This window comes from Rhipicephalus sanguineus, chromosome 9 (genome assembly GCF_013339695.2).
Source record: "Rhipicephalus sanguineus isolate Rsan-2018 chromosome 9, BIME_Rsan_1.4, whole genome shotgun sequence".
In the NCBI taxonomy this organism is placed as follows: domain Eukaryota; kingdom Metazoa; phylum Arthropoda; class Arachnida; order Ixodida; family Ixodidae; genus Rhipicephalus; species Rhipicephalus sanguineus.
Window position 1 is genome coordinate 26,105,190 of NC_051184.2, and position 12,587 is coordinate 26,117,776.

A 12,587-nucleotide genomic window follows, 5' to 3' on the forward strand; every position below is an offset into this window, starting at 1 on the left:
ATCCGTCTTAACAACCAACACTGAGTGTGACAGACACAAACTTCAATGGGCAGGCCAGAGAAGTCTAAGTTTTTATTGCCGTAACACAATAACACAAGTTTACTCAAATTACAACGAACTACTGTGGCTTGCATGCTAGAGAGAAGGCCGTAGAGCTGGCTTGCGTGAGGGGCTGGGAGGCTTACTGCGGCTTCTGCGATATAGTGTTATACGTTGTTAACTTTCAACATGAGTTGTTTTTCAAAGTTGTCGTCGCTGATTCTTCTACGTTTCCTCGTTAAGGGCTCAGCTGCTACGCTGAACACTCTCTCAATGCATGCGCATGTAAGGGCGGCATTATAACGTAGAAACACCTTGCGCACCAGCGCGTAGTTACGCAGTGCTTCGATGCTCGTGTCCATGTCCTCCATGAAGCTTCGCGCTTCTCTGTTGCTGGCTCTTGGGTAAAGCGTTGCAGGCAATGCAAAGGAAGAGGTGAAAAAATAGGCTCTGTACGGAGCCCCCGTCTGACAGGACGGGGGTTCCTACAGAGCGGTTGCATATTTTTCGCGACAAGAAGTGCCGTAGAAGACTGTTTACAACTTGATTTTCGGGGGAAAAAGTAATTGATTGCCGGTAATCAATTACAAGAAAATGTAATTGAATTACCCGGAACGTTACAGCTTCGAAAAAGTAATCAATTATATTGCAAAATTACAAGAAAATGTAATTGATTACAAGTAGTCGATTACTTGAACGCGTTACGTACAATGTAAGAATGGCAGACTGGGCTTGTTGGTTTAACATATTTGAAGTTTTAAGGCGCGAATAAGACACGGACGAAGTGTGTGTGTTCCTATTCGTGTGTGTGTTCCTATTCTTCGTCCGTGTCTTATTCGCGCCTTAAAACTTCAAATACGTTACGTACAACTTTAGTACGGTCGCCTAGTAGCCCATTCAGCCACAGACACACACACAAGTTAGTTATTCGCAAGCTTTCGTTGCGACACGTCGACTTCCAAAATTCAAGCAGCGCTTTGGTGGCACGTACGGCACGCAAGTGGTGCTTTGCCGCGTTGCAAATGAACTGCTGTCTTCAGAGATTGTCTTCCTGACAAGTAGCGGTGGGAGTCACACAGATCGCGTTGTAAGCCTACCGGAGAATTGTGTACAGAGTACATGGCGAGTCCAGCCGTTGAATTTCGCACTTGAAGTGTAATTAGAGGCAACGTCAAGTCTTATGCTGCAAACGCATGCTTGATTTTGCCTGCTTAACGTCGCGACGTGTTAAAGTTCCCAAGATGAATCAATCTCATACACTAAAAAAAAGTCCTTTGACTCTTTTTGGTGAGTACTGACTTGCCACGTATATGAGTCTCTCTCTAAAGGGGCACCTGAACTCTCTTTGGAGATCATTATACTCTCGTCATACAGTCGTGGGACTCAAAAGAGAGTTGGCGTCTCTCTTTAAAGAGAGTCACATACGTGGCAAGTCAGGACTCACGAAAAATAGTAACACATACCGTTTTTTCTAATAGTGTACAAGGGTCCATACCGATGGCTTGCATCACACCAACGGGCATCGCTGCAAGCGCCAAGCGAATGCGGACAGCAAAGTCACCAAGTATTTTCTAGAGAACGGCATGTAGATCACGTGCGTTGAAGTCTCGTGTGCTGCTCTGACAGTACAGTTAGCGCGAGCGCTGCCTTGCATACCGCAGTGGGCAGGTAACCACTGCTGTATTATTTTGTGGTGACGTCCATAGGCTTTCATAAAGGGACGTCTGAAGACTGCAGCGAGCTGTTCCCGTGAGCTTGTCTACTACAGGAACTGCAGTAACGCTCGTGATGCGAATCAGATGGGTGTCCCGATAATGAGATATCTGATCAATAAAGTTGGCAAACGCTGCCCGCAGGGAAGCTAGCTCGGTGGCTGTATCGTGAAACGCGGTGACAGTGTGGTAAAGGTGACGATATTCGCCGACAGAATACACAGACCAATGGCAGATGATGTAGCTTAACTCTCGTCTTTCATGCCCATTCGTTTAATATGGATTCGCCAATCACGTTTGTCAAGCAGCGAGGTATACTCCGTCTTGAAGTATAGAAATTACTATTATGGTTACTTCCTCTTAATACACTTAGTGGCTCGTCTTCTTTCCGCTCTTCTTCCATTCTTCTGTAACATCTCTTTTCTATAACCTTTTCGTCGCCCTTATCACTTTGCCCAGCACAACGTAGCCAGCAGGTCCCCTTTGCCCAGTACAGGGTAGCAAACAGGTCTTGCAGCTGGCTCACCTCCCTTTCCATTTATTTCTTCCTCCTCCTCCGCCTCTCTCCAGTAGAATCTGAAGAACTTTTGTTCAGTGAACGATATGTCGCGAGAGCAGCTTATGGTGGCCCTGCGAGAAACACGATGCGTTGAAAAATAGGGCTGTGTCACGGAAGGCAGTCGACGAACTCGTCGCAACCCTTCAAATTGCGCGCATCACTGTCACCTATTTCTATAAGTATTGATTAGGCGTTCAAGAACACGAAATGAATTGACAAGCGACAAAATTGGTTCTCAAGCTCTGCCCAGCGACAACAACAACAACAAAAAAAAGGAAAGTCGGCCAGTTTCACGTCGTGAAGACCATCGGCCAGCGTATCTGTAAGCGTGGGAGTGTATGTGATTGGCCAGCGAGATCACGTGAATCATCATCAAAGTTTAGTTTTATTTTTCCCTTCTTCACCCCCCCTCCCTCATCCGTCTGATCACGTGACCTGCGTGACGCCTACTACTACTACTACTACTACTACTACTACTACTATACTACTACTACGACGACGGCACAGGGTAGACTAAGACAGCATCTCTGTGAAATAAGAATTTTCAGAATGTAACAAGCTCGCGAAAGTAATTCGAACTTAACAACACCAGATCTCAGCCTACAGCGGCCTCAAATCGTGTGCAGAGGAGAATAAGATCGCGTATCATCCCAACTTTCGGTAGTATGAAGCAAGTCAAAACAGCCAGCTTCCTCGTACGGCCGCTTCACTGCACACAACTGTCGAGGGTGGATGGTACACGGCTGTCGCCGCTCTGCCTGCAGTCCTGCATGCGGCAAGCCGTCGGTGACCGTGTCTGGTTACGTCGTGTTGTGGCAGCACCGCCATAAAAACGGCGCTTCGCGCTTCTTACAGGGGGCGTTGAACCCTGAGCGTCTTTCTGGCCGCGCCGCTGCTGCCACGCACGTGGTGTGCTTGGGTGCTTTAGATATCATCGCGCCCTTTAGGCCTTCGAAGATAGGAGTTTTATAAGGACCGAGACATTAGAGGGGTGCCGACAGCAATGTCGCCCCCCCCCCCAATAAAAAAACGAAAAAAAAGAAGCAACACACACACACACACACACACACACACACACACACACACACACACACACACACACACACACACACACACACACACACACACACACACACACACACACACACACACACACACATCTCGGCATGATGGAGATAATTCGTCGCTGATTGTGAGCATTATGAAGCATGCCAAAACCAACAATGAGATATTTAGCTATTAATTTTGCATATTTATAACCGTTGTTGGCCCTGTTATACGATCACACAGTTTTGCATGGATAAAGATTGAAGTAATCTTAAATACTGGATGGCGCGTATTCAGCGCAGGACAGAGACAGAGCACTGATACACAAAACAAGCGAAACCTCCCTACATATGTACACTGCCGCGTCAGCACGCGCAGGAGCACTGTCCGTTACACTCACACAGCAATCGCCTAGTACGGAAGATCACCCCAAATACAGATTATAACCATCTTTCTAAGAACTGTTTTTCTTTGCTGACAAGCACGACAGAAGTGTCAGCGATGCAGTCGCTCTCTTGCTTCCTTGTGTGATAAGCTTCCATGAGTTCTCTGGCAAGCGCATTCCCACTTCTGCCCAGAATTCGAATACTAGTCAGCACTGGCTCACAGGCACAGTTCCTTACAGAGCACAAGTAGATGAAAAGACGAAATATTATTAACAGATCGCTCGCGTTCGTGTAAGGAAGAGAGTAGCTATATCAGTGGCACGTCTGTTGCGCCGCACAGCGAACAAAACTGTTCGTAGAAAAATGGTTATAATCAGTATTTGTTGCTGATCTTCCGTACTCGATTTCTGTGCGAGTTCAACGGGAAGTGCGCCTGCGCGTGCTAACGCGGCAGTGTACATATGTGGGGAAGCTTTTCATAATAAGGGTTAGTTGCGAGTACCACTTGTCCTGTGTATCAGCGTTCTCTCCCTGTCCTGTGTTAAATGCGCCACATCCAGTATTTCAGATTACGAATCAACTAACCCAGCAACGAATTTTGTTAAGATTATAACAAATTTTCACTTTTACTTATTGTCATGTGGAGAGCAACTTAGTACGATATGACACAGTGAAATGCTATCCGAGCTAAAACTTATTCAGTAATTCGTATGTTGACCTATTCGTGACTGGATCTTAAAGCAAATTAATAAGGCGAACGCAGTTTCGTTTTAAGTTTCGCACACTTAAAAAGAACATTCCTAGGCATCATAGCGAGGGTATTACATATGATAAACTTGGCGTCACAGGGGCTAAGGTTCTTTGAAGCAATAGTCGATTGGTTGGAACAGTGACCCGTCAAGGGAAGCTTCTGCCTAGCACAAATGCTTTGACTGTAGGATTCGTCCTCGTGAAGGGATGACTAGGTGTTGACCAAGGGCCTATCCAGATTTTTTTTCGGGGGAGAGAGGGACTTCAGCCATCTTTATGTACCAAAGGGTGTCATAGCGTTAGCGCACACGGACGAGGAAGACACAACAGGACAAGCGCTAACCTTTAACCTAATGCCTAGTGTTAGAAGCAACAGTATAAGTAACCTGTACACAGAAGAAGGCCCAATCACCCCACATGATTCCGCACATCACCGCACCAACGCAATCACCGCACATGCCGCGTCCAGAAAGGCGAATTCATTTGCAGTCAGCGCCACCAAAGGGCAGCGAACACAGCTATCACCGGCCCTCGCTATCAGGGCAGCCTCAACAATCTCTCCCGTAATTTTATCGGCATTCCTATTCACAACAGTTCACTCTTTTCAAGGGGCCCCTAACCACTCCGAGTTCAAAGACGAGGGAGTGGTTTCTCGCCTTCACTACACTTGCTACAAGCGCTGTCTCCTCCTTGCCACTTATTTCTTAAAAGCACGTGTACAATGCCAGCGCTAAGTGCGGAGCCTATCGGCATTTCGCGCTTGTCGGCTGCACGCTGTTATCTCCGCTTGCTTAGTCGAAAACACGTGAAACGAAGTGAAATCGGTTGGCCGCGCACGAGTCATGCGAGACAAGGAAGAACACGTGGGCGGCTTCATGGCAAAACAGCGTAGAAGATAATTCACAACTGATATTTCGCGTATATGGACCAATCGAGAGTTTGTACCGTAATGACGTCACGCGAACCGCTGTTCTTGCGTCACGAAGTGCGCCAGCAAGACGAGAAACGCTAGGAGAGAATAAAGCGCTCGTTTTTTTTGTATTTTCAGAGGCTGTTTAGGGGCCCTTTAACAGAGGTTCGCATCTACAATCACTACAATGTACAGACGCGTGACAACTACATTGTGACGTGACCACTACAGACACGCGACCACTACATCTCCAATATCTTATTAAAGCACTTCTCTATGATAAACACGTACTCAACCAAGGGCAATCCAACATCTCTAGCATCTCATTAAAGCATTTCTCTCTGATGAACACGAACTCAACCAAGGACATTCCAACATCTCTAAAGATCTCACTAAAGAATTCCTCTGTGATAAACACGTACTCAGCTAAAAACAACCCAGCGCCTCCAGTATCTCACTACAGCATTTCTCTATGATAAACATGTACTCAACCGAGAACATCTGTAGCATCTACAATCACTACAATGTACAGACGCGTTGTAAGTGTTGTAAGTCAGCGCTCTGTGTGCGTCGCCTTTCTTGTCCTCGTTTTCTCTTGCGCTGTATCCCCTCCGATGTCTAACCAACACGCCCAAGCTTCGATACTAAGCCAATTACAGCATTTCTCTCTGATAAACAGGTACTCAACTAAAGACAACACAACATTTCCGGCATCTCATTAAACCATATATCTCTGATAAACACGTACTCAACCAAGGGCAATCACTGCGCTACTACGTCTTGTGCAATGTCGGGGCAATTTCCTTCGTCGAGCCCTGCATCGCACGTCCCCCCACCCCCCTTCCCTTGCTGGTTGTTTCGGACGCAGCGGCGCAGTGGGACCTGCAGCTCCCCTATTTTGAGCGGGCCCGTCGTATAAGAGGGGCCTACGATAAAAATACGAGTCTCTCTGACACTGACACGATTCTTCCAGATGCACGGCGCGTTGGCCTTCCCTTTCCGCCGGTACACGCACTGAGGCGGCGGCTACACAAAAGCACAACACCGAGATCAACAGCAGCAGCAATAGCTCGAAGCAGGAACCGCGAAGCCACGCTTTGGTGTGACCGTGAAGGGACGCACGCAAGAGGGGGGAGGGGGGGGGGTATGGTTGTGCGGTGGGAGCATCCCCCTCCTCGTTCCTGAGGAGCTCAATCGCCCCTCGTCTGACACCCAGCTCAGCGGATCGCACGCGAGTGTTCCTAATCTCTGCGCGGCATCCGGACTCGGGCGCCGACTCAAGGTGAGGGCCTTGAAATGCGCCCGACCGCTCGGAGTCTTCACTCCTCCCTCCCCGGCCTCACCGCTGTAGTACACCGTCTCTTTCACTCCTGAACACTTCCTATAGCTGCAAAACACTGGCCGGCCCCTACAGTTGCTTTTCGCGGATCGCGCAGGCAGTGCTCCCGTCTCCCACGTTCGGCCGGCTGGCCTGGAGTTTGGGAGGGGTCGCACCGCGGAAGCCGGAAATGGAGTCGACCGCAAGATCACAATGTCACGTAGCTTACGTCTTCGTCGATCTTTTAGGGGCGAAGCTCCTTATAGCGGCACCCGTTCGTCCCTCGTAGCGCAGTATGTAACCAGTCTTACGCTTTGACCTGCAAGGTGGTGCCGGTGGGAGATTTTTCCTGTGCGTTGTTGAACAATAAAAAATTTGCAGCGTTAGCTAAAAGCCGACTTCTTCTGTCTCTCATTCCCATTAGCAGCCGTTCTTTACCTCCAAGGTAGTGCCTGGTGAGATTTCTCCTGTGCGTGATTAAACAATAAAAATTTTGTTCAAAACGCCGTTGATATATGAAATAAACCAACAAAAGACGCCAGATGTTTTGTAAAAGCAAAACGAAAGAACGCCAGATGTTTCTAAAGCAAAACGAAAAGACGCCAGCTGCTTAACGAAAGACGCCAGATGTTTTCTAAGCAATGGTTTTCTAAACAATGAAAATTCACAGCGTACATGTAAAATTAAAGTGCGCTGCAGGTCGTCATGACTCATCGAACCTTTAGTATAAACGCGCCCGATCTCACGTCGGTGATGATGTACTTGGCAGAATTCACGGAAGATTCACGGTTTACCGATGAACCTCCGCGGCTTCGCCCACTCATCATCATTCACTCCGTGGATATGCTGCGATTTTTTTACAGCAAGGCTGTCTTAGTATACCATGTGTGATTGTCGTCGTCTTCGTCGTAGTAGTAGTAGTAGTGGTAGTGGTGGTGGTGGTGGTGGTGGTGGTGGTGGTGGTGGTGGTGGTAGTAGTAGTAGTAGTAGTAGTAGTAGTAGTAGTAGTAGTAGTATTAGTAGTAGCAGCAGTGGTAGTAATAGTAGTAGTAGAAGCAGCAGCAGCAGCAGCAGCAGTAGTAGTAGTAGTAGTAGTAGCAGCAGCAGCAGTAGCAGTAGTAGTTCGTAGTAGTAATAGTTCGTAGTAGTAGTAGTAGTAGTCGTCACGCAGGTCACGCGACCAGGGAGAGGGAGCGAATAACGAAATAAACAAAACGACATGATGATCATGCGGCGGATTTACGACACCACGACGCATGCGTACACTTACAAAAAAAAAATTAGCAGAGTCAATGAATGCTGTACAAAACGTGACGTCGAGAAGAGTTTTACTTGCAGGAAGAATGGCGTATACCAACTGCCGAATGAGAAACGCAAAGTAACCGATCGGAATGCCTGTTATGCAGAATTACACTCCAATGCAAAGCGTAATCCAAGCGCGGAGGCTCTCAAAGCATGCATTTTGGCCTATACGTTAGTCCAGGGGAAAATGTAGAGGAAAAACTCACCAGGTGCCTTATGCATTTGCCTAGGACGACTCGAAGGCGATAGCCATCTACTTTATTTTCTCAGCCAATTGTATTCTCTTGACACCGCGTGCCACAGGCGCTGGTCGGTGGTGATAGTTGCAACACTTCACCACACTGCATTCATACAGCAGGCATATATTGTCACGTGGTTGTGGCGGTGAAGAAGGCTGCAGCAAGACTGGGGAAAACGGAACTCTTTATTTGGGCGAACTTGTGCTCGGCAAATGAAACGTCAAGGTACAAGCAATTCAGGCTGCACACTGAAAGCGGCGAGAACAGTCGTCGGCCGTCGAGTAATCTGATCATAGGTGGAAAGCGCCGTCTTTTATACATCAGTCATCGAACATTCCAGCGGTATCGCTGGTTCTCGCGCAAGCTCTCGAATGAGTTTGACTATTCGCGTCCTGGCGTAATCTTAAAAGAATGATCTGAAACAATGCCGAAGCTTTCCAAACATTGCTGCGTGGTCTCCGCTGAGCGTTGCTAACAGTTTTTGTGGGTCAAACCCGAATACAGCAAGAAACGCGCGTGAAAATATTACACGCAGGGAAGGGGGTGTGTTGCTAAGCTTGCATCCCGCGTCCGATTCTGCTGACAGCGTTATCTTACAGGCATGTAACAAATGGCTCAAATACAGAATCTGCTGATATGGTGCGTTTTCCGATCTACAAGTAAAGCAGACAAGCTCCGCCGCTGCGAAGTCGGGTTGCTCCGACGGGCGACAAATACGCCGTGTTATCTTACAGAAATACATCGAAGCATGGCTGTTAGAAGCATTCAGCCGTGCTGAGACCAGACAAAAACGGTTGATATCCCTTTTAGTAACTCAGAATTCGGCGCGCTGTGAAAGTGGTGCCCAGGCGCCACAGTGCAGAGATGTTTCAGCAATTTGTGCAAGGCCGCACCGTGCCAAGTTTCCGCATTTCCGGCGCGCCCGTGTCTGTTTCGCGCACCGGCGGCCTTGAGAGCGTCCGGCCTCTTTAAGCACGACAGCGCTTCCCGCGAACTAGCACGCGGGGAACGCCATGCGCACTTCCGATGTGGGCTTTATAGCCGATGTGCTCCTAAGGAGTGAGGCGTATTCGCCGCGGGATCCGTGCCAAAATTCAGTGAACTTGGCGAAGTTTAGTCTCGCCGACGTGTTCCGCACGAGAAATGACTCATTTGAGAAAACGAAAAAATAAAGAAAGCAACCACAGGGGCCTGCCTTGAATCTTTCACGCGAGGGCTTGAAGCCAGAGAAATACTCCGTTCGCCGTGGTCGGTCGTTCATTTTCGGTTGGGTTTCCTTCGAACCACAAGGTAATCGCAGGCGGCGCAAAATAAGATTGAGGTAGTGGTATGTGCACCCAGCTGCACGAAATGAGATAAAGTATCCCACCGATGTCTCTGTGCAAATTATGCGGTGGTACCGTTGCGCAGTTTTTTCGGAGGCTGTAAGCTATTATTTAGAACAGAACGCGATGCGTTGACACGCGCTAACATGTAAAAAATATTCAGATTGACAAGTCACAGTGCTGAAATTTCGAGTAATCACCGCCATCACCACCCCCTGTCACTGCTTTTTATGTCGCGGTCAAAGCTTAGTTACGTGATGGTTGACTTTACCTGGCAACTTATCGGTGAATGAGTGAAAAGACTATTTGATTATCCGGCGGACGACTATCCTAGCCCAGCGAGGGGATGGTCATCGCGATGCGGCCACACACCTCTGTAGTTTGTATCAGTCATCTATTCGGTGTCTTCCGTTTATCCAGCGCTTGAAATGTTTCTCGAGTCATCACTCTTCTGCCCGCAGAAGACAGCACTCGCAACAGGCACCGAAGTGTATATAGTACATACGCGATCTTCAAGGGGCACGCAGATCGACCCACTTCACCTTTCGTTCCTCGAAGGTGTCATTAGTGGTGAAAACTACCGCGAGAGTGAGTGGCACTTGAAGATGACACGAAAAACTTCGTGTGTAACTCGAAGCTGCGCAAACTCGTCACGACTTAAACATTACTTAACGAGGAACGAGCTTCATACAGAACGCGACGAACTTGGCGAGAAGCGAATATTTTTGTGGCCTCCGACGCCAAAGGGTTGCGTTGCCAGAACTGCAGCGCCGTACTCATAGGAAAGCTCACTGAGTTGCCTCTTTCGACGACTTTCTCCAAGGTCCTCTTCGCATCCTTTTACGAAAAAGAAGACAAAAAAAGAGAATATCTTCAGCTTCTGAAACTTAACAGACTGGAAACGGCACTCAGGACTCTGCCTTCGTTTGCTCAAACAAGAAAATAAGAAACAACCGATACTGGAAAAGGAACCAAATCTTTCACCGTTTGCGTCTCTTTTATTTCCAGAAGATTTGTACAAACGTCATTTTGCTGTTTACACGAAGTACTGCGTAAACACGCGGCTTGAGATGGTTTCCACGAGCTACGCAGCCGCAATTTCTTCATCTCGTTTTTCTTGTTTTTTTGGTTTTTTTTTTCCGGTCACCGGCGAGCTCGTGCCGAGCACTCGGGCTAGTCCCGGTCCACCGTCGTAAAACGAATGCCGTTTATTTAACGCAGAGCTGAAAGAAAACTAAAACGTTCAGAATAACAAGAACAACGTGGTTTCAAAATTAGCATCCGCAACGTATCACGTGTTGGCTTCGTCTGCCCGCTCTTCAAGATATTGCTTCTTTCCTCGCTTAGTCTCTCCACGTGCGTAAACGCATCAATATCCTCGAGAGGTCGCTCACATCGACTTCTTTGAGGTTTTTAACTGCGGGGCACTTTAAGGGACCGCCCAGTCGTCGTTGCATGTCTCGCGTTGGCGTCACGCAGGTCCCACGTTTGATACACAGCAGCCGAGCAGGTCGCACGCTTGGAACGCCAGCGCTTGCTTGCTTGCCCGTGAACGCCAGCTTCGCCGAAGGGCCAATTCTTCTGTCCGAGCCAGTGAAGCCACAACGAAACGCCAGCGTCCGGAGTTAGGCACAGATCTACGGAAGAGAAATGCGGAGGTGAAACGCCAGCGCCGGGCGTTGGACGTACCGCGCTCGGAGCAGCAAGCAGTAGAGAAACAGTATAAAGGAGACCACAGAATAGAAGATAGATAATCGGAAAACAAATAAGATAATGACATGAAGAGAACAAAAAGGATATAAGATATCAAATAATAACAAGAAAAGAACAAAAAGGATATAAAATATAAAATAATCACAAGAAAAAAAAACGGGAAACAGCAGACAAACAGAAGATAAACACAAGGTAAACACAGGCGAATCAAAGCTCCGCAGTTCGTACAGCTTTCACTTCGGGTGGAACTGGCTCTTTTTTTTTTTTGTTACATGGCCGACGTGCTGACGCCAAAAAGGGGTCACGTGACCAGAGTTGTGAGGAGGAGGTCAGATGAAAGGAGGATAGGGGAAGGAGGTCACGTGATGAAGCTTGCGTAAGGCGGGAGATTCAAAGAGTGGGTTGATAGGGCTATGTAGTACCAAAAGTCAGGCCAGTGCCTCGCCATGAAAGCCGCCGGAGAGCCCCTGAAATGGCAGAAGGTAGATTGGGGGGGGGGGGGGGACGGGAGGAAAAAACTTAGCAGAAAGAGAGAAGAGTCTAGGGCAACCTACGCCGACCAGAGCCGCCGACTGGAACTAAAGACCTGACATAGCTTAAGTGCACCATAAAGAGCGCAGTAACGAAGAAATTACTTGGAAGTAACAGGGCAAAAAAAAAAAAGGAAAACGGAAGAAGAGGCTTGAAAGGACCGAATGAAAGGAGCAGCAGCTTTGCTGTCCGACGGCTTTCACGGCGTAGAACTGGCTAGACTTTTTCCTTCTTTTTGCTTCGCTCTATAGTTCTAGCTCCGTGAATGACTTGTCTCTTTTACTAAATTTAGCACTCTTGCAACGCCAGCTTTGCCACGGGTAGCGGAGCAGCCACGTGATGACACTTAAATCACGTCACCTGGAAGTGGTGAGTGGCGCTAGATGAATCTGACCGTTGATAAGAGCATGGCATCGTATTGCCAGGAACACCCCTAGCTGTCAGTACGTTATCATTAATGAGGACGTTCACCTATTAATGAGGGTGTTTACACTTACATCGGGCGAGTCAATTTCTTGTTCAAGGGCGCGTAGCTATAATGATGTATCTTCGGCGACTTCATGACGCACTTATCAAGGCGAAAGCCTTAGATGCCCCATCAAACGCGAAAAGTCATCGTGGGCGCCAACACGAGCGGTGCGAAAAATCACCGCGTTATGATATTGTAATATGACGGCATCGTGACGTCTCTATGACGTCACATAGCCGTCACATGATGACGTCATTACATGACATCGTCGCTTAGGCAAAGGTGGG

At 48.0% G+C, this 12,587-nt stretch overlaps 1 protein-coding gene across 1 annotated transcript in view; it reads left to right on the plus strand.

The window, feature by feature from the left end:
• Positions 1–12,587, plus strand: part of LOC119404811 (zinc finger protein GLIS3) — a 76,072-nt gene that overhangs the window by 11,890 nt on the left and 51,595 nt on the right. The gene's annotated exons all lie outside the window — the stretch shown is intronic.